The sequence below is a fragment of the Podarcis erhardii genome (assembly GCF_964252035.2).
Source record: "Podarcis erhardii genome assembly, chromosome: 4".
NCBI lineage: Eukaryota > Metazoa > Chordata > Lepidosauria > Squamata > Lacertidae > Podarcis > Podarcis erhardii.
This window is the reverse complement of record NC_138508.1, coordinates 3,751,416-3,779,157: the sequence shown is the minus strand read 5'-3', so window position 1 is coordinate 3,779,157 and position 27,742 is coordinate 3,751,416. Positions and strand designations below refer to the sequence as shown.

The 27,742-nt window shown below is 41.2% G+C and overlaps 4 protein-coding genes across 4 annotated transcripts in view; all 4 read left to right on the top strand.

Annotated features, from left to right (window-relative positions):
• LOC309340985 (uncharacterized protein) overlaps nt 1-27,742 on the top strand; it is a 129,957-nt gene that overhangs the window by 26,837 nt on the left and 75,378 nt on the right. The window lies entirely within an intron of this gene.
• The window catches only part of LOC309341064 (uncharacterized protein), a 74,853-nt gene that overhangs the window by 16,995 nt on the left and 30,116 nt on the right, over nt 1-27,742 (top strand). The gene's annotated exons all lie outside the window — the stretch shown is intronic.
• Nucleotides 1-27,742, top strand: part of LOC309340606 (zinc finger and SCAN domain-containing protein 12-like) — a gene marked incomplete at its 3' end in the record, with an annotated part of 85,473 nt that overhangs the window by 29,533 nt on the left and 28,198 nt on the right. The gene's annotated exons all lie outside the window — the stretch shown is intronic.
• Nucleotides 24,963-27,742, top strand: part of LOC309341132 (uncharacterized protein) — a 53,085-nt gene continuing 50,305 nt past the window's right edge. Inside the window, exon 1 of the mRNA XM_081860626.1 lies at nt 24,963-25,024. The gene's annotated coding sequence lies outside the window, so the exon portion shown is untranslated. The remainder of the gene's footprint in view (nt 25,025-27,742) is intronic.

Sequence of the window (27,742 nt, the reverse complement as noted above, 5' to 3'; positions counted from 1 at the left end):
ATCCCTTCCCCCCTCTTACATTTTACTTTTTTACAATATTTCTTATTTTATCACAGAGCTTCTCTAAATGCCACTAACGTTATTTCATTATCACTTAAACATTCCCAATAATCTGTTAATTTTCCCCAGTCCTCGATGAACTTTTGATCTCGTTGATATCTGATCTTCCCAGTCAGTTTATCAAGTTCTGCATAGTCCATCAGCTTCGTTCTCCATTCCTCCAACGTTTGTAATTGTTCTTGTTTCCATTTCTGAGCCAATAATATTCTTGCTGCTGTTACTGCATATTGAAAGATTTTATGGTCCTTTCTATTCATTTCGTTGCCTACAATTCCTTAGAGAAAAGCCTCTGGTTTCTTAACAAATGTATATTTCAACATTTTTTTCAATTCATTATATATTAACTCCCAGAAGCTTTTCACTTTCTTACATTCCCACCACATATGAAAAAATGTACCATCTGTTTCTTTACATTTCCAACACTTCTTACATGTTTTGTACATTTTTGCAAGTTTTACTGGTGTAATATACCATCTATACATCATTTTCATAATATTTTCCTTTAATGCAGTACATGCAGTAAATTTGATACTTTCATTCCATAGTTTTATCCAATCATTAAATTGTATATTATGTCCGATATCTTTGGCCCATTTTATCATAACTGATTTAATTTCTTCCTCTTTTGTATGCCATTCCAACAATATCTTATACATTTTGGATAGGATTTTATATTCACTATTTATTATATCTGTTTGAAATTTAGAGTCCTTCTCTGCATATCCATATTCTTTAAAATCTTTTTTAAACATTTCGTTTATCTGAAAATAATGCAACCAATCGTACACAGATTCTTTCACTTCTTCATATGGTTTCATTTTCCATTTCCCCCCTTCTTTCATAATCAAATTTCCATATGTAATCCAATTCTTTCTCATATTAGTTTTTTTAACAGACATAACCTCTAACGGAGACAACCAGTGTGGAGTTTTTGGTTCGAGTAGGTTTTTATACCTCTCCCATACTTCTGTTAACGATCCTCGAAAAATGTGGTTTTCAAAACTTCTATGGATTTTCTTCTTTCCCACCCATAGATACGCGTGCCATCCAAATCTATTATTATCAAATCCTTCCAAATCTAACAGTTCTGTATTTTCTAGTTTTATCCATTCCTTTAACCAACAGAGACACGAGGCTTCATAGTACAATTTCAAGTCTGGCAGGGCGAAGCCTCCTCTTTCCTTTGCGTCAGTTAGTAACTTAAATTGAATTCTTGGCTTCTTTCCCTGCCAGATATACCTTGAAATAACTCTTTGCCATTCTTTAAATACCCCGGTCCCCTTGATTATTGGAATCGTTTGATACAGAAATAATAATTTTGGTAGCACGCTCATCTTTATCTTTGAAATCCTTCCCCAAAATGACAATTTCATTCGTCCCCACACCTCCAGATCTTTCTTTATCCCATTCCACACTGGTATGTAATTATTCTGATATAAATCTATGTTTTTGGGGGGTTATCCAAATTCCCAAATATTTCACCTTTTTCACCACCTCTATGCCAACTTGTTGCTGTATATTCTCTATCTTATCTTGATCATATTCTTAACAATTATTTTAGTCTTCTTATTCAGTATAAATCCTGCTATTTGGCCAAATCTTTCTACCTCCGTAAGTATATTTTTCACACTTTCCTTTTTTTTTTTTTTAAATAATATTTTTATTAAGTTTATAAAATACAGAAAAAAGAATAAAAGATAGATATAGAAAATAAAATAAAGAAGTTACAAATTTCCATAATCCTTTTTTTCAGCCAATCCAATGGACTTCCCCGCATCTTCCTAACCCTGCGTTCTCTTTACAGATAGGTAGCCGTGTTGGTCTGCCATGGTCAAAACAAAATAAAAAAATTCCTTCCAGTAGCACCTTAAAGACCAACTGAGTTAGTTCTAGGTATGAGCTTTCGTGTGCATGCACACTTCTTCAGATACGAAGAATATTGTTATCTGAAGAAGTGTGCATGCACACGAAAGCTCATACCTAGAACTTTTTTTTTTTTTATAATAATTTTTATTGATTTTACAACATAAAGAAAAAACAAAACAAACATAATGCGACTTCCCCAAACCTCCCCTTCACTGCATCCAAATTTCAAAATTTTTAGCAATTCCTCATTCCCATTTTTATATTTAATTCTCTTTAAAAAGAGTTTCTGCTTTATAAATTTCGATTTATAGCTGTAATTCTTAGTGTCCAATCCCCTGACATCTTAACATTCCGAGATTTTACAACAATTTTTAAGATAGATTTTAAATTTTTTCCAGTCCTCCTCCACTGTCTCTTTCTTCTGGTCACGTATTCTGCCGGTCATCTCTGCCAGTCCCATAAATTCAGTCACCTTGGTCTGCCATTCTTCCAGAGTAGGTAATTCTTTAGTCTTCCAATACTTCGCCAAAAGGATTCTTGCTGCTGTTGTTGCGTACATAAAAAAGGTCCTATCTTTCTTTGGTACCAATTGGCCGACCATGCCCAAGAGAAAAGCCTCCGGTTTCTTTACAAATGTCCACTTAAGGATTTTCTTAATTTCATTATAGATCATTTCCCAGTAGGCCTTAATCTTTGGGCAGGTCCACCAAAGGTGATAAAAAGTTCCTTCACATTCATTACACTTCCAACAGTTGTTATTGGGCAAATGATATATCTTTGCAAGCTTGACTGGGGTCATGTACCACCTATAGATCATTTTCATTATGTTCTCTTTCAGGGCACTACATGCCGTAAATTTAATACCTGTGGTCCATAACTGCTCCCAGTCAGCAAACATAATATCATGACCAATATCTTGTGCCCACTTAATCATGGCTGATTTAACCGTTTCATCTTGTGTGTTCCATTTTAGCAGCAGATTATACATTCTAGACAAATTCTTAGTATTGGGTTCTAGCAATTCTGTTTCTAACTTTGACCTCTCCTTCTGAAATCCTAGTTTTCTGTCCTGCTTAAAAGTTTCATTAATCTGGTAATAATGTAACCAATCTCGGACTTTAGGTTTCAATTTCTCAAAACTCTGTAGTTTCAACTTTTCACCATCATATTCTATAATTTCACAATATTTTGGCCAGTCTGTATCCATGTTCAATCTTTTTACCGCCTTAGCTTCCATTGGTGACAACCACCTGGGGGTTTTACTTTCAAACAAATCTTTATATCGATTCCATACATTATACAATGCTTTCCTAATAATATGATTTTTAAAATTTCTGTGTACCTTTACCTTGTCATACCATAAATATGCATGCCAACCAAAACTATTATCATAACCTTCCAAGTCCAGAATATCTGTATTCTCAAGAAGTAGCCATGGTTTCAGCCAGCAAAAAGCTGCTGCTTCATAATAAAGTTTTAAGTCCGGCAGGGCAAAGCCCCCTCTATCCTTTGCATCAGTCAAAATCTTGAATTTAATTCTGGGTTTTTTGCCCTGCCAGACAAATTTAGATATATCTTTCTGCCACTTCTTGAAACAGTCCATCTTATCTAAAATTTGCAATGTCTGGAACAAAAACAACAATCTCGGCAATACATTCATCTTAATTACAGCAATTCGGCCTAACAAGGAAAGTCTCAATCTTGACCATATATCGAAATCTTTCTTCACTTCAGCCCAGCATTTCTCATAATTATCTTTAAATAGATTCACATTCTTAGATGTTAAATTCACCCCCAGATATTTTACCTTTTTAGTAATTTCCAAACCCGTTTCTCTTTGAAAACTATCTTTTTCCCCCACCGTGAGATTTTTTTCCAACACCTTTGTCTTGTGTTTATTCAATTTAAAACCTGCTACCTGACCAAATATTTCAATAAGTTCCAAAACTCTTTTTGTGCTAGTTTCTGGCTGTTGTAGTGTCAAAACTAGGTCATCTGCAAATGCTCTTAGCTTATAATGTTTAGTTCCGACCTGTATACCTTTAACCAGCTGGTCTCTTCTAATCATGTTAAGGAAAACCTCCAGTACCGATATAAACAATAGAGGGGAAATTGGGCATCCCTGTCGTGTCCCTTTCTCTATTGGAATTTCATCCATAACCATACCATTTACAATAAGTTTGGCCTTCTGCTCAGAGTAAATTGCACTTATACCATTTTCAAAGTTCTTGCCTACCCCCATTCCTTGGAGATTCCTCTTCATAAAACTCCAACAAATATTGTCAAAGGCTTTCTCTGCATCCACAAAAATCAAAACAGCTTTTCTATTTATGTCAGTTTCCAAAAGTTCTAGAATATCTATAATATTCCTCACATTGTCTGACAAATGCCTGCCTGGTAGAAAGCCTGTTTGGTCCCTGTGAATCTCCTCTAACAGCACTTTTTTGAATCTTTTTGCTAGAATGTCTGCAAAAATTTTATAATCCACATTCAAAAGTGATATAGGGCGGTAATTCTTGACTTGATGTTTCTCAGTTTCTGTCTTTGGTATAAGTGAGATGAATGCTTCCTTCCACGATTCGGGAGCCTTTTTCCCCTCCAAAATTTGATTGCAGACTTCTTTCAGTGGTTGTATTAACCAATCCTTCAATACTTTATAATATCTCGCAGTTAATCCATCTGGTCCTGGTGATTTTCCCAACTTCATATCCTGGATGGCACTCTCTATTTCTTGGTCTGTAATTTTCTCGTTTAAACTCCTTCTGTTGTTTTCAGAGATTTTTGATAGTCCGTATTTTCCAATAAATTCTTCTATCTCCTGTTCATTTTTTGGCCCTTGTTTGTATAATTTCTTAAAGAAACTTTGAAAACAATTACTTATCTCATTTGGTTTATTAATAGACTTCCCATCTACTTCGAGTGATGTCACTGTGTTCAATTTTTGTCTCTTTTTCAGTTGCCAAGACAGTAGCTTCCCACATTTATCTGCAGATTCAAAAGTCTTTTGTCTCATTTGTTTAATTTTCCATTCTATTTCCTGGTTCATCAATTCCATATATTGTGTCTGATAGAATTTTATTTCTCTTAATATCTCCTGGGATTTAGGCTTAGATCTCAATTTCTTCTCCCCTTCTTTTATTAGATTCCAAATTTTCTCTTTCTTCTCATTCTGCTTTTTCCTCTTTATTGAATTCTGTTGTATTAGGAAGCCACGCATCACGGCTTTACTTGCGTCCCAAATGATTCTTTTTTCTGTGTCTGATCTCAAATTGATCTCGAAGTAGTCTTTAAGTGTTTCTTGGGCCTTTTTGCAAATTTCCCCATCTCCAAAGAGAGTGTCATTCATTCTCCATCTGAAGGTTCCAGCTGTTGTCAGTTTCATTTCCATCTTGACAGCATTATGGTCAGAGCAGGTCTTTGGGCAGATTTCTGTTTTTTTAACCTTTGATGCCAGATTACTAGAAATCCATATTTGATCAATTCTAGTCCATGTCATTTTTGCTTCAGAGAAGAAAGTCCCCTCCCTTTCCAGAGGGTTCCTAGTTCTCCAAATATCGATCAGATCCATAGTGTCAGTCAGGTCAAAAAAAGTCTTTGGTAGTCTTCCGTCATTAGATATTGTTTGTCTTTGGGCCTTATCCATGTTTGTAGAGACGACTCCATTCATGTCACCCATCATTATAATTTTAAAGTCCAAAAAGTCCATTAAAGTCTCATGCAACTTCTTAAAGAATTCAGCCTTCCCCTCATTTGGTGCATAAACTCCGACAATCAATATTTTTTCTCCATAAATTTGGATTTCCACTGCCAGGTATCTTCCTTGGTCATCCTTAAAGATCAATTTTGGTTCAAATTTTTCCTTGACATAGATCACAACTCCTCTTTTCTTGACTCTATCTGATGATATAAATTCTTGTCCTAATCTCTTGTTTGTTAAAAGTTTTCTATGTATCCTGGCAATGTGAGTTTCTTGTAAACAGATTACGTCTAGATGTTCCTTCTTTAATAAATGAAATACTTGGCCCCTTTTTCGAGGGTGGTTCAAACCATTGCAATTCCAGCTGAAGAGTTGCAGAGACATTTTGATTACTGGGTAGACCTTCCACCGACTGCACCAAGTTGTTGTTCCTCCTCGGTCGGTGCTCGGTTCAGTCCAAATGATAGATTTGAGATGTCCGGTACTTCCTCCTCGCTGACAGTTCCTTTCTGAAGATCCTCTTGATTTCTTTCCAAAAAGATCTCTTTGTCCTGGTTTGTTTTTATTTTAATTTTCTTCCCTTTGTAGCTAAAGGACAGCCCTTGTGGAAATTCCCACCTAAATGGGATGTTATTCTTCTTAAGTAGATCAACTAGTTCTTTAAATTGAGATCTAACCTCCAAAAAGTATTTAGGAATATCCTTGAAGATTTGAATCTGAGAATTTTTAATAACCAAGGCCTTCTGGAAATGTAGGTTCAATATTTTGTCTCTTTGTTCCTTTGATCCTAAGGTAATTAAACAATCTCTTGGCTTCTTCCCTTGCTTCCTGCCAATCCGAAAGGCTGAGGTAATCATAAATTCATCTTCCTCTCCATCTAGCTCATCATTCCAGAAGTCTTGAAATTTGTCTGTAAGGAATTCCCCGAGCTTGTCCTCTTCCTCTTCTGGAACCAGTCTTAATTTCAGATTCTTACTTTTCCTTTCCAGTTCTAGTAGGGCTAATGCTGAATCATGTTCATGTACTTTTTTTACAATAGGCGCAAACTTTCCTTTGGTTTCTTCAGCAGTGGACCTAGCACTCTCAGCTATTTTCCTTGTTTCCGTAGATTCTTGAACCAAACGGTTTATAGAATCTGTATTAGATGAAATTGTTGTTGTATTCAGGTCTAGTCTTGTTGTCAACTCCGTCAATTTCTTTGAGTTCTCTGTAGACTGTTTAGTGAGTTCTGCAGATTGCTTGGTGAGTACTTCTAGTGACTGATTTATTTTAAGCAGGGCCTGTGTCATTGACTCCATTGATGCTGCTGTTATTTTTTCTTGTGCAGCTGCTGCTCCTGATAAGGAGCCTCTTTTTTGAGCTTGTTTTTGAGCCTGCTTTGTTTTACTTCTTGTTGAAATCTCTTCTGGCGGGTTGCTCATAACTCAAGGTCATTCACACAGGAAAGTTGCAAGTGGAAAATCCCACTGGATACTCCGTAATGTAGCTAAAGCCCTCTAGAGGAGGAAATTGTAACCATCCAAAGGCACCCAGAACAAAGAAACAGAAAGTCCAAAGGCAAAAGTCCCATTAAAAATCTTTAGTTTGTAGCACTTTACTGTTAAAATTGTAATCCACCAAAGTCCCGAGTATGTTTCAAAATAAGTCTTATTTTGTAGCCGCTGTCCTTTGACAGCTCACTTGACAGTTCCTTTTTTCAGGCGGTCGCTGCTCCGGCAGCCTGACCAGAAGTGTCAGCAGCAGAGGTTTTTTATTCCTTATCCCTTTCTTTTGCAGGTTAAGTTAATTCTGTTTCCTCCCCCCCTTCTCCTGCACTACAGGGGGGAGATCCTTTCGATGTCTGGTTTAATAAGAGTTAAGAGGAAAGTCCGTTTAATCACAGCTCAGTCTTTCATTGCTCCGTTAATCATGCAGATCCGGGAGGCTGACTTCCTTAATTTTTGCCTTCCCGTTTTCAGCCAAATCTTCTAGATTTTTAAGTCCCGTTTTTAATTTTGCGTTCTTACTCACGGGTATTGTTGTTGCCAATCGTTGATTTCAGAAAGGAATCGGCGCTCTCCGTTAATGGCGACGCGGCTTCACTCCGTAAGCTGGGTAGCGATCCTCAGCACCGCGCTCACCCCGATGCCGCTCCGGAGCCTTTAAAAAGGCTCTTTCACGATGCCGGGGGGGCGCAAAGGTGCCCACCGAATCTCCTTGCTCACAGGCTTCAGCGCCTGTGATTTTAGGGGTCCCCCGCTTGCCGTAGCGGGTAAGACCCGAACTTACGGAGCAGTCCTGCCTCGGAGCTCGAGGCTAGGACCGCCATCAAACGCTGGCGCCGACCGGAAGTCCCAGCTCATACCTAGAACTAACTCAGTTGGTCTTTAAGGTGCTACTGGAAGGAATTTTTTTATTTTGTTTTGACCTGCGTTCTCTGTGATACAAAACATCAGCAATTTGTTAACTTATTTCAAAACTTATTGTATCTTTCATTTTATCATGTTATCTAATTTCCAAAATGTTGTAACCGACATCTTATACGTTTTAGCTTGAACATAATAAAGTTATTTCATTATTCCACCTCTGACTTCTTGTACCTTAATTTTCATTTCATTAATTTACAATTGCTGAAGCTAGAATTTCCTCAAAAGTGCATTTTTTAACATTCATACAACTTATAATGTTTTTTCAAATAGTCTTTAATTTTTTCCCAGTCTTCCTCGATTGTTTCTTCCCCCGAGTCTCGGATTCTGCCAGTCATTTCGGCCAGTTCCATGTAGTCCATCAACTGCGTCTGCCATTCCTCCAGCATGGGTAAATCTTGTGTCTTCCAATGCTTAGCAATCAGGATCCTTGCTGCAGTGGTAGCATACATAAAAAAAGTTCTATCTTTCTTAAGTACTCTCTGGTCTACGATGCCCAGAAGAAAGGCCTCCGGTTTCTTAGGTAAGGTAAATCTAAGTACCTTTTTTAGTTCATTATGAATCATCTCCCAAAAGGCCTTCACTTTCGGGCAAGTCCACCAGAGATGAAAGAATGTCCCTTCCGCCTCTTTACATTTCCAACATTTGTTATCAGACAGGTGATATATCTTAGCAAGTTTGACTGGGGTCATGTACCACCGGTATATCATTTTCATAATATTTTCCTTCAAGGCACTACATGCCGTAAATTTTATTCCGGTGTTCCATAACCTTTCCCAGTCTTCAAACATAATGTTGTGCCCCAAATCCTGCGCCCATTTTATCATGGCGGATTTGACTGTCTCGTCCTGTGTATTCCATTTAAGCAGCAAGTTGTACATTCTCGAAAGTAGTTTGTTTTTTGGCTCTAACAGTTCTGTCTCTAATTTCGATTTTTCCACCTGGAATCCAACCTTTTTATCCACTTTAAAAACCTCCTGAATTTGAGCATAGTGCAACCAATCTCGCACCTTGTTTTTTAATTTTTCCAAGCTCAGCAACCTCCAATTGTCTCCAATTTTTTCAATTATTTCCCAATATTTAGGCCAATAGGCTTCCATGTTAAGTCTCTTACGTGCCTTGGCCTCCACCGGTGAGAGCCACCTCGGAGTCTTACTCTCCAATAAGTCCTTATATTTTGTCCAGACCAACAAAATTGCTCTTCTGACAATATGGTTTTTAAACAATTTGTGAACTTTAACCTTGTCATACCACAAATATGCATGCCACCCAAAAGCATTATCAAACCCTTCCAGATCTAGGACATCAGTGTTTTCCAATAAAATCCAATCTTTCAACCAGCAGAAGCCTGCAGATTCATAATATAACCTCAAGTCTGGCAGGGCAAATCCCCCTCTTTCTTTCGCATCAGTTAGTATTTTAAACTTTATTCGGGGCTTTTTGCCCTGCCAAACAAACTTAGAAATATCCTTCTGCCACTTTCCAAAACATTCCACTTTGTCCACGATCTGTAGGGCCTGGAATAGAAATAGCATTTTCGGCAATACATTCATCTTTATAGCTGCTATTCGGCCCAACAAGGAAAGTTTCAATCTTGACCATATTTCCAAATCTCTTTTGATTTCTGACCAACATTTCTCATAATTATCTTTAAACAAATTCAAATTTTTGGAGGTCAGATACACCCCTAGGTATTTTACTTTTTTAACCACATTTAATTCTGTTTCTTTCAGGAACTCATCTGTTTCTGTAGTTGTCAAATTTTTTGCTAAAACCTTAGTTTTTTGCTTGTTCAGCTTAAATCCCGCCACCCGACCAAAGTCAGAAATTAATTCTAGCACTCTTTTAGTACTAGAGACTGGCTCCTGTAATGTTAATACCAAGTCATCTGCAAAAGCTTTCAGTTTGTATTGTTTCACTCCGACCTCAATTCCTTGTACAGACCGGTCCTTTCTAATCATGTTCAATAGCACCTCCAGAACTGAAATGAACAATAGGGGGGATAGGGGGCACCCCTGTCGTGTCCCTTTTTCAATTTTAAACCCCTCTGTCACCACATTGTTTACTATCAGCTTAGCTTTTTGTTCTGAATAAATTGCCTCTATTCCATTTTCAAACCCCCGCCCCACTCCCATCCCTTCCAAATTTTTCTTCATGAACATCCAAGAAATGTTGTCAAAGGCTTTCTCCGCATCAATAAAAATTAAAACCGCTCTAGTGTTAAGATTTGTTTGTAGAAGTTCCAAAATGTCAATAATGTTTCTTGTATTATCAAACAAATGCCTACCGGGGAGAAAGCCAGCCTGGTCCTTATGGATCACTTCATTGAGTACTTTTTTGAACCTACTTGCCAAAATATCCGCAAAAATTTTGTAATCCACATTTAGGAGTGAGATGGGGCGGTAGTTCTTAAGCTGGGTCTTTTCAGATTCTTGTTTGGGTATCAGTGTGATGAAAGCTTCTTTCCACGTCTCCGGTGCCTTCCTCCCCTCCATAATCTGATTGCAGACCTCCAACAGAGGTTGTATCAAATAGTCCTTCAAAACCTTATAGTATTTGGAGGTAAGTCCATCAGGGCCTGGAGATTTGCCTAGTTGAAGGTTCTGAATGGCACTTTCAATTTCTTGCGGAGTAATATTACTATTCAGGGTAGTTCTCATTTCCTGGGTTATTTTTTGTAATCCATTAGTTTTAAGGAATTGATCCACCTCAAAGTCTTTCTGTGGCCCTTGTGAATAAAGTTCTTTGAAATATCTCTGGAAACACTTTCTAATTTCCTCGGGTTTCTGAATCATTCTCCCTTCTATCTCTAGATTTGTAACTGTATTAAGTTTTTGTCTCTTTTTCAACTGCCATGCTAGCAGTTTCCCACACTTGTTTGCTGATTCAAAGGATCTTTGTTTCATTTGTTTAATTTTCCATTCCACCTCTTGATTTATCAATTTCGAATATTGTGCCTGGAAAAATTTCACTTCTCTCAGCACTTCCTTCGACTTGGGCTTAGATCTTAATTTTTTCTCTCCTTCTCTTATTTTCTCCAATATCTTCTTCTTTTCATTCCAGAACTTTTTCTTGATCGTATTTTGTTGTATAAGAAACCCTCTCATAACTGCTTTACTTGCGTCCCAGATTGTTCTTTTTTTCACAGTGGTGTTTAAATTTATCTCAAAGTAGTCCTTTAAAGTTTTTTGGGCCTTCTTAACAATCTCCTGATCCCTTAATAGGGTGTCATTCATTTTCCATCTATAGGATCCGGTTATGTTTAATCTCAGTTCCACTTTCAGAGCGTTATGGTCGGAGCAAGTTTTTGGGCAGATTTCCACTTTTCTAGTCTTAGGTGCCAGTCCTCTAGTTACCCATATTTGGTCGATTCGTGTCCATGTCAGATGAGCTTCAGAAAAGAAAGTTCCTTCTTTTCCTAGGGGGTTCTTAACCCTCCATATGTCAATTAAGTCCATGTTGTCAGTCATTTCAAAAAAAGTTTTAGGTAGTCTGCCATCTTTCGTTATGTTAGCACTTTGCGACTTATCCATGTTTACAGATACGACCCCATTCATATCACCCAACATAATGATGTTGTTATAGTCTAAATAGTCCAGCATAATCTCGTGCAACTTCCTAAAGAATTCCGATTTTCCTTCATTTGGTGCATATATTCCTAATATCAAAAATTTTTCTCCTTGTGTCTGAATTTCAATCGCCAAAATTCTGCCATGTTCATCTTTAAATAAGAATTTCGGTGACAGGCTCTCCTTTGCATATATCACCACTCCTCTTTTCTTAACTTTGTCCAAAGAAATAAATTCTTGGCCTAATCTTTTATTAATTAACACTTTTCTGTGGAGCCTTGTCACATGTGTTTCTTGCAAGCAAATAATGTCCAATTGTTCTTTTTTCAAAATATGAAATACTTTTTTTCTTTTTTCCGGAGAGTTTCCGCCATTTATATTCCAGCTGAGAAGCTGCAGAGACATCCTGGTTTAGTTGGTGGGTCCTACAATGGGGTGTCTAGGTTTTCCTCCGATCCCGGAGGTGGTGGTGCTGGTCCAGATCCAGATGGTGTAGGTTTTGGTGGTGGTCCCGATGGTGGTGGTGGCCAAGAAGCTGCAGCTCCCTTTTGTAGGTCCTCCTCGTGGTCGTGTAGGAACTTCTGTTGATCCTCAGGTGTTTTGATTCTTACCTTCCTTCCTTTATAGGTAAATGATAGTCCTTGTGGAAACTCCCACCTATAAGGAATTGCGTTGTGTCTTAACAATTTGGTCAGGTCTGTGTAAGTGGTCCTGAGATCCAATAGATGTTTGGGTATATCTCTGTAGATTTCAGCCTTTTTACCTTCTATCTCCAAAGATTTTTTAAAATGTAGGCCTAATATCTTATCTCTTTCCTCTCTTGATCTCAAAATAACCAAACAGTCTCTGGCCTTATCTTTCTTTACCGATCTTCCCAGTCTAAAGGCCGTCACAATTTTGAAATCTTTGTCTTCCTCAATTCCCCAGAATTTGGAAAATAAAAGTGTCAGAAATCCCTCTAAATTACCTACCTCCAATTCTGGGATGGCCCTTAACCTGAGATTATTTTCCTTACTTTTCAATTCAACCAGTGACAGGTAGGCTTGTTGTTCCCCTACCTCTCTTTTCAGAGGCCTTACTTCCCCCTTAATCTCATCAACTTTTTTATTTGCCTGTTCTGCTTTTTGATTGGCTTCCTCAGCTAATTTATAATTTTCAGCCGTAGCTCCTTGCAAATTCTCTATTGCCTGAGTATGCTGGGAAACCTGGTCAGATAGTTTACTAATAGAGGATGTAGCTTGATCAATTTTTAATGACTGATTGTCCACCTTTTGGTTTAAAATTGCCAGTTGCTTCAAAATTTGTTTCAGGACTGTTTCAGATCCTCCAGTTGCCATATCTTCTGTAACAGGCTGCTCAGTTTCCACCTCCTGTGCTGTTAGCACAGTTGGGACAGATGATCTGCGTTGATGAGTTAAAGTTGTTTGAACAAGTTGCACAGATTTCTTTTCTTTTTCTTTTTCTTTAGCTTTGGCTGCTCTTGTTTTCCCTGAGCCGCTCATTCCACACCTGCCTCAGTTCAAGGTCAAATTGTCTTTTATTCCATAAGAGAGACAAGTCCAAAATATAAACAATTAAACCACAAGAAGTCTCAATAAAATACAGTTCCCAGGCCACTATGTCTCCACAATCCTCTAGGGGGGTTATTTCAAAGTTTCAAGGAAGGAGAGAACTCTTTTCCGCCATTGAAGTTCCTATATTCCCCGTATTAAGTCTTTGTAATTCCAGAGTACAAAAGGAAGGTTCCCAAGGCTTTCTATTTCTTGAATAAAAGCCACAAGGTGTCAAGAATGGTCCCAGCAACAATGTTTAAACGTTAATGTCTCAGTCTATGTAACAGTTTAAACTTCAGCAACAGTATCAGCAGTTTGACAGTTCTCTATTACGCTCTGGCAGCCCGACGACTGGGTTGTCCCTTTTAACTCCGTATAACTCAAAGATAGGAAGAAAGTTCCAAAAATAGAGTCCACAGGTTTAACAAAGATTTCCCTTTTAACTTCTAAAAGGCAGAGTCTATCAATGCGCCTTTGTTCTGCTTTTACGATCCTTTTTGAACGCTACAGCGCTCTTCAGAGCCCTTGCTTTGATCTAATTAGCAGGATCGGAAGACGGACTTCCTGTTACTCGCCTCCCGTTTTCAGTCAAAATCTTCAAATTTAGTCCAAATTTAGTCCAAAATTTAGTACCCCTTACTCACGGGTATGTAGCTGTCAAATTCAGTGTTTTCAAGAAGAAAGGTCAGCGCTCATCGGCAGCAGCAGCGCGGCTTTGCATCCACGAAAAGAGCGATGAACTCACAGCGCCGCTCCCCCTTTCACGTTCCGGAGCCCCTTACGAGGTTCCTTCTTCGTTTCTGGGGGGGCTTTTGGCGCCCGCCGAGTCCCACGGCCACAGGCTCACTCTGCCTGTGGTTTTTCTTAATGGGTCTCCGCTTTGCCGCAGCGGACGACCCTTTTTCGCGGAGCCCCTCTTCACAGAGTAAAGAGGACCGCCATTGCCGTTTTGCGCTGCCTCCGGAAGCCCTATTTTTCACACTTTCCAATGGCTCTTCCACCGTTAGGACCAGATCATCGGCATAGGCTTTCACCTTATATTCATTCCGGCCTACTGTAACCCCTTTTATTGTCTCATTTTCTCTTAATGATTTTAGAAGAACCTCCAGTACCATGATGAATAACAATGGTGAGAGTGGACATCCCTGTCGCGTACCTTTGGATATCCCTATTTCCTCCGTAATCACGTTATTTACAATTAGTTTCGCTTTTTGCTCAGTGTAGATTGCTTTTATTCCATTGAGAAATCCCTTCCCCACTTCCATATATTCTAGGCTTTTTAACATAAAGTCCCAAGAAATGTTATCAAAGGCCTTTTCTGCATCCACAAATATTAGCACCCCATTCTCTCTTTTGAATCCTTTTTCTTTTTCAGGGAAAGGATCTCTTTGCAGAAATGGGCCAGATTTCTTCTGAGGCAGAGAGGCCTCCGTTGAACACCAGAGAGAGGCCACTGGGTAAGAAGGGAGGAGGTTTTTCTCCGTTTAGTCTCATTCTGTTCGTTTTCCAACTCATCTGTGGGTTCTTTTCATTTTTTGTTGGGGGAGATAGTGGGACCAAGAGCCCAGAGGAGGGGAGATATATTTCGGCACAACTAACATCTGAAATGCACCCAAACATCCAAATGCACTCAGCAGGCAAGAATTTATCAAATGCCCGTCTGTAGTTTAGATGCACTGATTCACATCATAGAATCATAGAGTTGGAAGAGACCACAAGGGCCATCGAGTCCAACCCCCTGCCAAGCAGGAAACACCATCAGAGCACTCCTGACATATGGTTGTCAAGCCTCTGCTTAAAGACCTCCAAAGAAGGAGACTCCACCACACTCCTTGGCAGCAAATTCCACTGTCAAACAGCTCTTACTGTCAGGAAGTTCTTCCTAATGTTTAGGTGGAATCTTCTTTCTTGTAGTTTGGATCCATTGCTCCATGTCCGCTTCTCTGGAGCAGCAGAAAACAACCTTTCTCCCTCCTCTATGTGACATCCTTTTATATATTTGAACATGGCTATCATATCACCCCTTAACCTCCTCTTCTCCAGGCTAAACATGCCCAGCTCCCTTAGCCATTCCTCATAAGGCATCGTTTCCAGACCTTTGACCATTTTGGTTGCCCTCCTCTGGACACGTTCCAGTTTGTCAGTGTCCTTCTTGAACTGTGGTGCCCAGAACTGGACACAGTATTCCAGGTGAGGTCTGACCAGAGCAGAATACAGTGGCACTATTACTTCCCTTGATCTAGATGCTATACTCCTATTGATGCAGCCCAGAATTGCATTGGCTTTTTTAGCTGCCGCGTCACACTGTTGGCTCATGTCAAGTTTGTGGTCAACCAAGACTCCTAGATCCTTTTCACATGTACTGCTCTCAAGCCAGGTGTCACCCATCTTGTATTTGTGCCTCTCATTTTTTTTGCCCAAGTGCAATACTTTACATTTCTCCCTGTTAAAATTCATCTTGTTTGTTTTGGCCCAGTTCTCTAATCTGTCAAGGTCATTTTGAAGTGTGATCCTGTCCTCTGGGGTGTTAGCCACCCCTCCCAGTTTGGTGTCATCTGCAAATTTGATCAGGATGCCCTTGAGTCCATCATCCAAGTCGTTGATAAAGATGTTGAATAAGACCGGGCCCAAGACAGAACCCTGTGGCACCCCACTAGTCACTCTTCTCCAGGATGAAGAGGAACCATTGATGAGCACCCTTTGGGTTCGGTCAGTCGGCCAGTTACAAATCCACTGAGTGGTAGCATAGTCAAGACCGTATTTTACCAGCTTCTTTACAAGAATATCATGGGGCACCTTGTCGAATGTCTTGCTAAAATCAAGGTAGGCTACATCCACTGTGTTCCCTTCATCTACCAAGCTTGTAATTCTGTAAAAAAGCGAGATCAGGTTAGTCTGACATGACTTATTTTTCAGAAATCCATGCTGACTATTGGTGATCACAGCATTCCTTTCTAGGTGAGAGAAGCAGGCACTCTGGGCCTCCCCCTTACCTTTTTCCTCTTGCAGGTGACACAGTGATACTGGCTAGACCTCTTCATCCATCTCTGAATGGGGAAAGAATGGAAGCAGCGGCTGTGGAACCAGATCAGGTCAGGGGAACCTGCCTTGTGGGGACAGAGGTCAAGGGGTGGAAGAATGTCCTAGCTCAAGGAGTGGTGGTGAACAACAGTGTTGTCTCAGAGGAGGACATTTCCCTTCTTCTTTTAGGGTCCAGTGTGTTTTGAAGATGTTGCTGTTTGTTTCACGGATGAGGAATGGGAGTTGCTGGATCCTGACCAGAGAGCTCTGCATAAGGACGTCATGGAGGAGAATCGTGGGATCGTGGCCTCTCTCAGTAAGGCTCCCTGTGGGATCATAATATCTGTTTTTAAATTCAAAATTCCATATGTGACGAACCTCATATATTTTCACAGAACTCAGCAGCACCCCCTACAACACCATAATCACAAAAAACCCCCCCCAAAAAACCTTAAACAGTAAATTACTGTTTTTTCTGTGAATGTTCTTCCTCCAGTTGCAGCTTATTAAAGAAGGATCAGCCTGGTCTGAACTCCCCAGACCCTTTTAAGTATAAATGTCAGAGATGTTAGGGAAGTTGAAGTAGCTTCTGTCAGCTTTTCTGTTTTTGTTTTTCCTCCCGTCAGTCTTTGGTTGTCCAAAGAGAAGACTGACATTGGAAATGGAGGGATGCCATGATGGAGGCCAACAAAATCCATTCAAGAGAAGAGCCAGGCTTGTCGAATCACAGGTTCCCCTAAGGATGTTGGTTGATCCTCGTTAATTAATGCACCCAACCCTTCAAAAAACCATCCATCTAGCCCACTTGTGTTATTCCTCTAATCCATTTCTCTTCATTGTAGATAGAGATGGACTGGAAATTAAGAACATGGGTGAGCATGAGAAAATCGCCACAATGGAGAAGCTGAATAAATATCTTGAAAATGGAAAAAGTTCCTATTCCACTTGCCGTCAAAGAAATCTCATTAGGAAGAAACCCTATGAGTGCATGGAATGTGGAAAGAGCTTCAATAATAACTCCAATCTCACTTCCCATCAGAGAATTCATACAGGGGAGAAACCCTATCAGTGTGTGGAATGTGGAAAGAGCTTCAGTCAGAGCTCCAGTCTCACTTCCCATCAGATAATTCATACAGGGGAGAAACCCTATCAGTGTGTGGAATGTGGAAAGAGCTTCAATCGCAGTGCCAATCTCATTTCCCATCAGAGAATTCATACAGGGGAGAAATCCTATCAGTGTGTGGAATGTGGAAAGAGCTTCAGTCAGAGCGCCAATCTCACTTCCCATCAGAGAATTCATACAGGGGAGAAATCCTATCAGTGTGTGGAATGTGGAAAGAGCTTCAATCGCAGTGCCAATCTCACTTCCCATCAGAGAATTCATACAGGGGAGAAACCCTATCAGTGTGGGGAATGTGGAAAGAGCTTCAGTCAGAGCAGCAATCTCACTTCCCATCAGAGAATTCATATACGGGAGAAGCCCTATCAGTGTGTAGAATGTGGTAAAAGCTTCAGTCACAGCCACCATCTCAATTCCCATCAGAGAATTCATACAGGGGAGAAATCCTATCAGTGTGTGGAATGTGGAAAGAGCTTCAGTCAGAGCGCCGGTCTCACTAGGCATCAAAGAATTCATACAGGGGAGAAATCCTATCAGTGTGTGGAATGTGGAAAGAGCTTCAGTCAGAGCGCCCATCTCACTTCCCATCAGAGAATTCATACAGGGGAGAAACCCTATCAGTGTGTGGAATGTGGAAAGAGCTTCAGTCAGAGCGCCGGTCTCACTTTCCATCAAAGAATTCATACAGGGGAGAAACCCTATCAATGCTTGGAATGTGGAAAGAGCTTCAGTCAGAGCTCCAATCTCAGTTCCCATCAAAGGATTCATACGAAGAGTGGAAAACCCTTCATTATACAACTTTCAGCGCTAGGGAAAAACACACCAGTTTAAACAGGCCTTTGGCTGATTGACATTTAATGCCCTATTTAAATGTGGTGGGGAGTTGGGGGTTACAGGTTTTGGGCTGTGTGTTTTGTGTTTTCATTGTGTGATTTTATGTTGTAACCGTCCTGTGACCTGTGAGTGTAGGGAATGGGAGCCAGCTCTTAGAGTCTGAGGGGTCTTTATCCCCCCAATATGATATGTGAGGGGCCACCCCCCCAGTTCATAGGGACAGCCATTCAAATGGCATGCTTGCACCGCATCCTCTGACTGTTTAACTGATGTGGGGCTTACTAAACCCCTCCTATATTTTATTCAAGTTGGCACCCCTGCTATAGGGCGCTATAGAAATGAAATAAATATAATAACACCATCTTGATCGCCTTCATCTGCACATGTTCCAGCTAGTCAATATCCTTCTTAATATTATCATTTTAAAAAAATTATGTGCCTATCATCTGAGGATTTCACGGTGCTTCACAACATAAACAGACAGGTTGAAAGCATGGCTTTCTCAAAAACAAGTTAAGCCCGATAAATCTCTCTTTTTCATTTCTTTTTTTGGATGCAGTTACAAACTTTGTTGATCAGGGGACTGCTGTGAAAAACTGCATCTCAATTTCAGTAAGGCTTTTGACAAAGTCCTCTGCGACATTTATGTGAGGAAGCTGGTAAAATGTGGGCTGAATGAGGTAACTGTTAGGTGGATTTGACTGACCGAACCCAAATTGTCCTCCTCCATGGTTCCTCCTCATCCTGGGGCAAAGTGACAAGAGGGCGGCTGCAGGGTTCTGTCCTGGGCCCATTTTTGTTCAACGTCTTTATAAATGACTTGGATGAAGGACCTGAGGGGATGCTCATCCCATTTGCAGACGACACCAAACGGGGAGCGGAGGCCAATGTGGCAGAAGGCAGAATCAGATCAAGGGCAGGAATAGTACCACTTTATGTCTGTCAGTCACGTGTAAAGCATTCTAACACAGACCAGTTGCTTACCAGGCCTCCTGGGTACATAAAAATAGGGAGGTAGCTTTGATGTAGCTTCTGTTAATCTTTAGGTAGATCTTAGGGCCAGGAACAGAGTTCACATGGATGTGGTTTATTAGGTTTTTACAAAAGGAAAAACACATAACAGCCACAGAAGTGAAAACAAAAAACAAACAAACCATAATCAAAGATATAGAACAGACCAGAACAACAAAATGCAAAAAAATAAGATTCCATCCAACAAATTGAAAAATATAAATTCCAGCTTTTAAAATCATACTTAATTAACTTTCTTTCTTGACTTCCTCGCTCCTCCCTTTTTTGTGTTCCTCTTTGCCCAATCAGATACAGCAAATCCTTGCCCTCTTTCAAAGCTCATTTCTAATTGTTAGATTCATTCTGTTATGTCTCCAATCTTTCCTCCTTATACTTAAACTCCTTTAAACTATTATTTACCTTCGACATAATATATAGCCAGTGTGGTGTAGTGGTTAAGAGCGGTAGTCTCGTAATCCTGGGGAACCGGGTTCGCGTCTCCGCTCCTCCACCTGCAGCTGCTGGGTGACCTTGGGCCAGTCACACTTCTCTGAAGTCTCTCAGCCCCACTCACCTCACAGAGTGTTTGTTGTGGGGGAGGAAGGGAAAGGAGAATGTGAGCCGCTTTGAGACTCCTTAAAGGGAGTGAAAGGCGGGATATCAAATCCAAACTCTTCTTCTTCTTCTTCTTCCTTCATGGTTCCTCCTCATCCTGGGGAAAAGTGACAAGAGGGGTGCTGCAGGGTTCAGTCCTGGGCCCGTTGTTGTACAACGTCTTTATAAATGACTTGGATGAAGGAACTGAGGAGATGCTTATCACATTTGCAGTGTGGCAGAAGGCAGAATCAGTTCAAGGGCAGGAATAGTACCAATTTATTCTGCCTTGGTCAGGCCCCACCTAGAATATTGTGTTCAATTCTGGGCACTACAATTTAAGTATCTTAAATTTTGTTTGCCCGGGGAAATCAAGAAGGTGGGGGAACACAATCCATCTTCCTTTTATAACACGTGGCAAATGTTTATTAAATATATAAATTGTTAAAACTGTTGCAGGAATCCACCCAGCACTCATGGGAAAATGTATCGTGGTCTTTTAGAACAGGCATCCCAAACCCTGCGCTCCAGATGTTTTGGGACTACAGCTCCCATCATCCCTAGCTAACGGGACCCGTGGTCTGGGATGCTGGGAATTGTAGTCCCAAAACATCTGGAGGGCCGAGTTTGGGGATGCCTGTTTTAGAATAATGAAATGAAACTTTAACACATGACATGCTGAAAGTCTGAAATTCCATCAGGACAGGTTACTTTTTTTGTTCACTGTTGTAACTATTGCTTTCTGAATATTTATCTTCTGTACCATGAAGATAAAGAAAAATAATGTTTTTTAAAAAGGAGATGGGGAAATCATGTGTACTATTCCATCAATCTGCTTGCATGTGTTGAGTTTTCTTTGGAGACTGTAACTCCCAATAATTTCATTATCTGTATGTGTTTCTGTGTGTTCAGCACACATGATTGCAGGTGAGACTGAATAAAACACTTCATTGGAAAAATTAGAGGCATCTAATGTTCCCTGGAGTTTTAATAATAAATAATAATAATTTTATTATTTATACCCTGCCCTCCCCAGCCAAGGCCGGGCTCAGAGCGGCTTACAAGCAATAATAAAAACAAGATGAATGATTGCAACTTAAAAACAAAATTAAAATACAACATTGAAATATTGAAACATTAAAATATTAAAATGTAGCCTCATCGCAGGAGGAGAAGGAAAGGAAAAAAGAAAGAGGGAGGGAATCAGATTGGCTCCAAGCGAAAGGCCAGGCGGAACAACTCTGTCTTATAGGCCCTGCGGAAAGAAATCAGATCCTGCAGGGCCCTGGTCTCATGAGGCAGAGCGTTCCACTAGGTGGGGCCAGAGTTGAAAAGGCCCTGGCTCTGGTTGAAGCCAATCTAACTTCCTTAGGGCCTGGGACCACTAGGGTGTTGCTATTTATGGACCTTTAGGCTCTCCGTGGGGCAGACCGGGAGAGGCGGTCCCGTAGGTACGAGGGTCCTAGGCCGTGAAGGGCTTTAAAGGTCAAAAGAAGCACCTTAAATCTGACCCTGTACTCCACCGGGAGCCAGTGCAGCTTGAAAAGCACTGGGTGAATATGCTCCCATGGCAGGGACCCCGTGAGGAGCCTCGCTGCGGCATTCTGCACCCGCTGGAGTTTCTGGGACAGCTTCAAGGGCAGCCCCGCGTAGAGCGAATTACAGTAGTCAAGCCTGGAGATGACCGTCGCATGCATGGTGCTTTTGTTTGACACATAAAAAACTGGCTGCTCCCAAAGACTTGTCTGTGTCTCTGCACCACAACACTGCTTTGGAAGGGCTTCTTTCTGATTGGTGGTTAAAATGATTATTGGTTGGTGCTGGTGCTTCAGGATGATGAAAGGTACTTAACAAAAAAAGTTTGGTTTACAAAAAATTCCCTAAAGCCACGTTTCTCAGGCTAGGCTGGCCATTGTCCCGGTCCCACTCATCTTATGGTGGACTACAAAGCTCTTAACAGCTTCTGATCAGATTGCCTTCCCCCATGTATTCCCAACTCAACTGCTTTGAGAAAACTGGCACAGTTACCGGTTCCACATAAAACACCTGTACTTGTGAGAAATCAAAGTTTTAGTGTGGCGACACAGGTAGACTTTGGAACTCCCTGCCTGCATTATTTTTTCCCGCTTTTCTTTTTGGTGCCTGCAAAAATAAATAAATAAATATGTGTTTAGGCAAGCCCATCCAGATATTTAGAATGTGGACATGTATTTTAATCTGATTCTCAGCAAACGGTTCATTTGTAATTATTTCTAAATATTTTAAATAGTCGTGTGTAACTTCTTTTACTGATGAAAAAAATTCTGAATGTGTGTGGGGGGGGGGTGAAACCGGGCACCCCCTGGCCTTGCTATGTCTCTGGAGCTGGAGTTGCAGAATTGGTCCTTTTCCCTGCAAGCTGCTCCTCCACTTTCCGGCCAAGGGAGGGAGATGCTCAGAGTCCAGCCAAGAGCCTCACCCCCAAAAGGATATCTGGGCATGGGCGGAGCCGGGGGGGGCAGCTGCCCCCCCCAAATGCATAAGAAATAATAGAAATCTGAGGTTCTGCCAAGCGAGAGAGGGCTGATGGGGGGACTCGGCTTCGCAAGGGTTAAAGGGAAGTGAGCTGCCTTCCTAGAGAGGCCAGGAAGCAAGGGGGGGCCAGGTCCTCCAGAGCCAGGGCCCCTCCCTCCCCAGTCCTTTCCTGCAAGGAAGGGGGGTGTTACTTTGTGTCTCTCCTGCAAGGGCTGCCTCGCTCTCTCCTCCTGGGATCTGGTGAGTCTCCTCTCTCTCCCCCCAGAGGGTGCAGGGGGGGGACGGGGGTCCCAGGGCTGCAGCAGGGGAGGGGGACGGGGGGGCCTGATCTGCTTCTAAAGGGGGGGGACCCCAAGTCAGGGAGGAGGAGAGGGTCCTGCCAGGGAGGGGCCAGGGCTGCCTCGCTCTCCTTCCTGCAGATCAGAGGATCCCTGACTCCCACGAAATCTCCCTTCTTCACACAAAGGAGTCCCTGGGACTTTAACTCTGTGTGACGTCTCTCAGCCTCATTGCACAAGAGAGGAAACATCTGCAAATGGTTTTCCAAAGCTGGACGAGGAGGTGAACACTAGCCCCCCCCCCCAAAAAAAAAAGGTGGGAAAGAAAGGCCAGGAATAAAGAGAGGGATCCCAGCCCAGAGTCTGGCTGCTGCATTGGGGACCAGTTTCCCAGTGTCTCCCAGTGTCTCCCAGGGCAGCTCCCCACGGAGGCCACTGCAGCAATCCCCTCGCACCCAGAGCAGGGCATCCCAGGACCACATCCTCTCTCTCCCAAAGGGATTCTTGCTGGAAAAGCAGCCGGAAATGGGCGCTGCTACTCACCGAGCCTCCTGGGACCTGGACATCAATGTCTCTCTGTGTGTTAAGCTATCTAACTGAATAACAATACTAAATTACCCTCCTAAATTTCAAGGGAGATGTATTTGGCCCCGTCCACTTGACTCTCTGGGGTTGGCGAGATACATAGCTGGTCCTCGGAGCAAAGAAAAAGGGACCCCACCCCAGGAGTCTGTCTGGAAAACAGCAGAGAGTCCAAGTGCAAGAAAAGGAGACAAGCAGGGGAGTGGGGGTGGGGGGAGAGCAACTCCTGAGGACCCCCAGGTGAGGACCCCCACTACAGCCAAGCATCCATTTTCCACAAGATACAAATGACTCCCTTGTCAGTCAGTTCTGACTTCATGCATTGACTGGAAGGCAGGAGCAACCAGGCTGATTCATCTCCCAGAAATCTCTTCGGTTGCTTCCACATTTTGCATTGCAATCTTCCTTCTAGGGGAGCTAGAGGCTGCTGCTTCTTCCTCCTCCTCCTCTTTCTTCTTCCTCCTCTTTCTCCTCCTCCTCCTCCTCCTCCTCCTCTTTCTTCTCCTTTTTAAAAAGGCCCTTTCCACCTGGCCTAGGGGGTGAGGCCCAGAGTCACCCTGCCCTACTGTGTTAAATATCTATTCTGTAGTTGACCTCCTTTCTTCCAATGGTTTTATTTCTATTTTATTGATATTGTGAGATGTGAAACTGCAGTCAAGTACAATATTCCTACAGTGGACACATTAGGGGATGTTTTCTACCACTCAGGAGAAGACTTCCTGTTTCCTCCTGAGCTGGGACAGACTTCCACTCCATGTGACTTGAAGAGGGTGCAGTCTGTTGTACTAGCATGGAGGAGCACACGGCCTCCATCTTCTGATCAGTGTGTCTTCTCTATTTTGCTGTGCGTTTGGAGAAGTGACTCCTTAGTGGCAGTCATTTGGGACTAACTTCTTTATGGAATAGTTCTAGTTGTTATGTAACCTAAGCCTGCCTTCAGGGATATGTCTGTGAACATGAATGAATCTGTGAGTAAACTACTTTTATATTAACGTGAATCAGATTATTGTGCTTATTAATTTAAGAGGGATTGGAAGGGATTTTACCAGGAAGGAATTTTTAATAGTAAGACTCAGATGAGTCAGCAAGAAGCTGAGCGCTGCGTAATCTAAAAAAGGGGGTTGTATGGAACTCTGCTAGAATATGGAACTTGCTAGTGCATGTTAGGAAGGATATCATTCAATAATATATCTTCTTCTAACTCCCCAATTATCCCCACAGATTTAATATGCTGTAAACCGCTTTGAGATTTATTGTTAAAATATAAAGTGTTATAGAAATTTAAATAAATAAAATAGCTCATGGTTTGGGCTGTGGTGCAGTCCAGCCCTGGTTCCCTCCAAGACTCATCCATGCTTGCTCTGGGATCCTTTTTCTTCTCCTGATATTAGACAGCTTTTGTAACTGAACAATGTATTTGCTTTGTAGGATTTCTAGCGCCTCTCCTTAAGACAGACAGAACTTGGTAGAAGACCAAAGGGTTCCTTCCGATCTCTTAGAGGCTTCCTGAGAGCACAGATGGATGAGCAAGATTCAGCTGGCCCTGGAGCAGGAAGGGGGCATGGCATCCAAACCGGGAGCGGTGGGGGATTCTGGGAAAACTCTGTGCAGAAGATCCTGGGTGAGGAGGACACCCTCCGCTCAGAGGTGCAGAGCCAGCAGGTGAGGCAGTTCTGCTGCCAGGAGGCCAAAGGACCCCGAGAGGTTTGCAGCCGACTCTACCACCTTGACCATCAGTGGCTGAAGCCAGAAAGGCACACGAAAGCTGAGATGCTGGATCTTGTGATCTTGGAGCAGTTCCTGGCTGTCCTTCCACTGGAGATGGAAAACTGGGTGAGGGACTGTGGAGCAGAGACCAGTTCCCAGGCAGTGGCCCTGGCCGAAGGTTTTCTCCTGAGTCAGGCAGAGGAGAGAAAGCAGGTGAGAGAGACTTTCCTCTGGATACTCCCAAGGCCTCCAAACAGGACAGAAAACATCCCATCATGCTCTTCTGATGGCTCATTTTTCCCCCCCTGGGAAGGCATCCATGGAATGAGATCTGTCACCCTTGAAGCTGTTGGCCCTGACATTCATTTTTTAATCCTTCTCCCCATTCTCTCTCTCTTTTTTTATAATCATGTTTTATTAATTTTCCATACAATCATTCCACAATACAATTTCTATTAAACTTTTCAATTTTTGACTTCCTTCGGCTTTTCTGTCAATCATTCGAATTTAGTTTCTTTAAATACCCTTTTCCAAATTTTTATATTGCCTTTATACCTTCCCCCCTCTTACATTTTACTTTTTTACAATATTTCTTATTTTATCACAGAGCTTCTCTAAATGCCACTAACGTTATTTCATTATCACTTAAACATTCCCAATAATCTGTTAATTTTCCCCAGTCCTCGATGAACTTTTGATCTCGTTGATATCTGATCTTCCCAGTCAGTTTATCAAGTTCTGCATAGTCCATCAGCTTCGTTCTCCATTCCTCCAACCTTGGTAATTGTTCTTGTTTCCATTTCTGAGCCAATAATATTCTTGCCGCTGTTACTGCATATTGAAAGATTTTATGGTCCTTTCTATTCATTTTGTTGCCTACAATTCCTTAGAGAAAAGCCTCTGGTTTCTTAACAAATGTATATTTCAACATTTTTTTAATTCATTATATATTAACTCCCAGAAGCTTTTCACTTTCTTACATTCCCACCACATATGAAAAAATGTACCATCTGTTTCTTTACATTTCCAACACTTCTTACATGTTTTGTACATTTTTGCAAGTTTTACTGGTGTAATATACCATCTATACATCATTTTCATAATATTTTCCTTTAATGCAGTACATGCAGTAAATTTAATACTTTCATTCCATAGTTTTATCCAGATTCTTTCACTTCTTCATATGGTTTCATTTTCCATTTCCCCCCTTCTTTCATAATCAAATTTCCATATGTAATCCAATTCTTTCTCATATTAGTTTTTTTAACAGACATAACCTCTAACGGAGACAACCAGTGTGGAGTTTTTGGTTCGAGTAGGTTTTTATACCTCTCCCATACTTCTGTTAACGATCCTCGAAAAATGTGGTTTTCAAAACTTCTATGGATTTTCTTCTTTCCCACCCATAGATACGCGTGCCATCCAAATCTATTATCAAATCCTTCCAAATCTAACAGTTATGTATTTTCTAGTTTTATCCATTCCTTTAACCAACAGAGAGACACAAGGCTTCATAGTACAATTTCAAGTCTGGCAGGGCGAAGCCTCCTCTTTCCTTTGCGTCAGTTAGTAACTTAAATTGAATTCTTGGCTTCTTTCCCTGCCAGATATACCTTGAAATAACTCGTTGCCATTCTTTAAATACCCCGGTCCCCTTGATTATTGGAATCGTTTGATACAGAAATAATAATTTTGGTAGCACGCTCATCTTTATCGTTGAAATCCTTCCCCAAAATGACAATTTCATTCGTCCGCACACCTCCAGATCTTTCTTTATCCCATTCCACACTGGTATGTAATTATTCTGATAAAAATCTATGTTTTTGGGGGGTTATCCAAATTCCCAAATATTTCACCTTTTTCACCACCTCTATGCCAACTTGTTGCTGTATATTCTCTATCTTATCTTGATCCATATTCTTAACAATTATTTTAGTCTTCTTCATATTCAGTATAAATCCTGCTATTTGGCCAAATCTTTCTACCTCCGTAAGTATATTTTTCACACTTTCCAATGGCTCTTCCACCATTATGACCAGATCATCGGCATAGGCTTTCACCTTATATTCATTCCGGCCTACTGTAACCCCTTTTATTGTCTCATTTTCTCTTAATGATTTTAGAAGAACCTCCAGTACCATGATGAATAACAATGGTGAGAGTGGACATCCCTGTCGCGTACCTTTGGATATCCCTATTTCCTCCATAATCACGTTATTTACAATTAGTTTTGCTTTTTGCTCAGTGTAGATTGCTTTTATTCCATTGAGAAATCCCTTCCCCACCTCCATATATTCTAGGCTTTTTAACATAAAGTCCCAAGAAATGTTATCAAAGGCCTTTTCTGCATCCACAAATATTAGCACCCCATTCTCTCTTTTGAATCCTTTTTCTTTTTCAGGGAAAGGATCTCTTTGCAGAAATGGGCCAGATTTCTTCTGAGGCAGAGAGGCCTCCGTTGAACACCAGAGAGAGGCCACTGGGTAAGAAGGGAGGAGGTTTTTCTCCGTTTAGTCTCATTCTGTTCGTTTTCCAACTCATCTGTGGGTTCTTTTCATCTTTTGTTGGGGGAGATAGTGGGACCAAGAGCCCAGAGGAGGGGAGATATATTTCGGCACAACTAACATCTGAAATGCACCCAAACGTCCAAATGCACTCAGCAGGCGAGAATTTATCAAATGCCAGTCTGTAGTTTAGATGCACTGATTCACATCATAGAATCATAGAGTTGGAATAGACCACAAGGGCCATCGAGTCCAACCCCCTGCCAAGCAGGAAACACCATCAGAGCACTCCTGACATATGGTTGTCAAGCCTCTGCTTAAAGACCTCCAAAGAAGGAGACTCCACCACACTCCTTGACAGCAAATTCCACTGTCGAACAGCTCTTACTGTCAGGAAGTTCTTCCTAATGTTTAGGTGAAATATTCT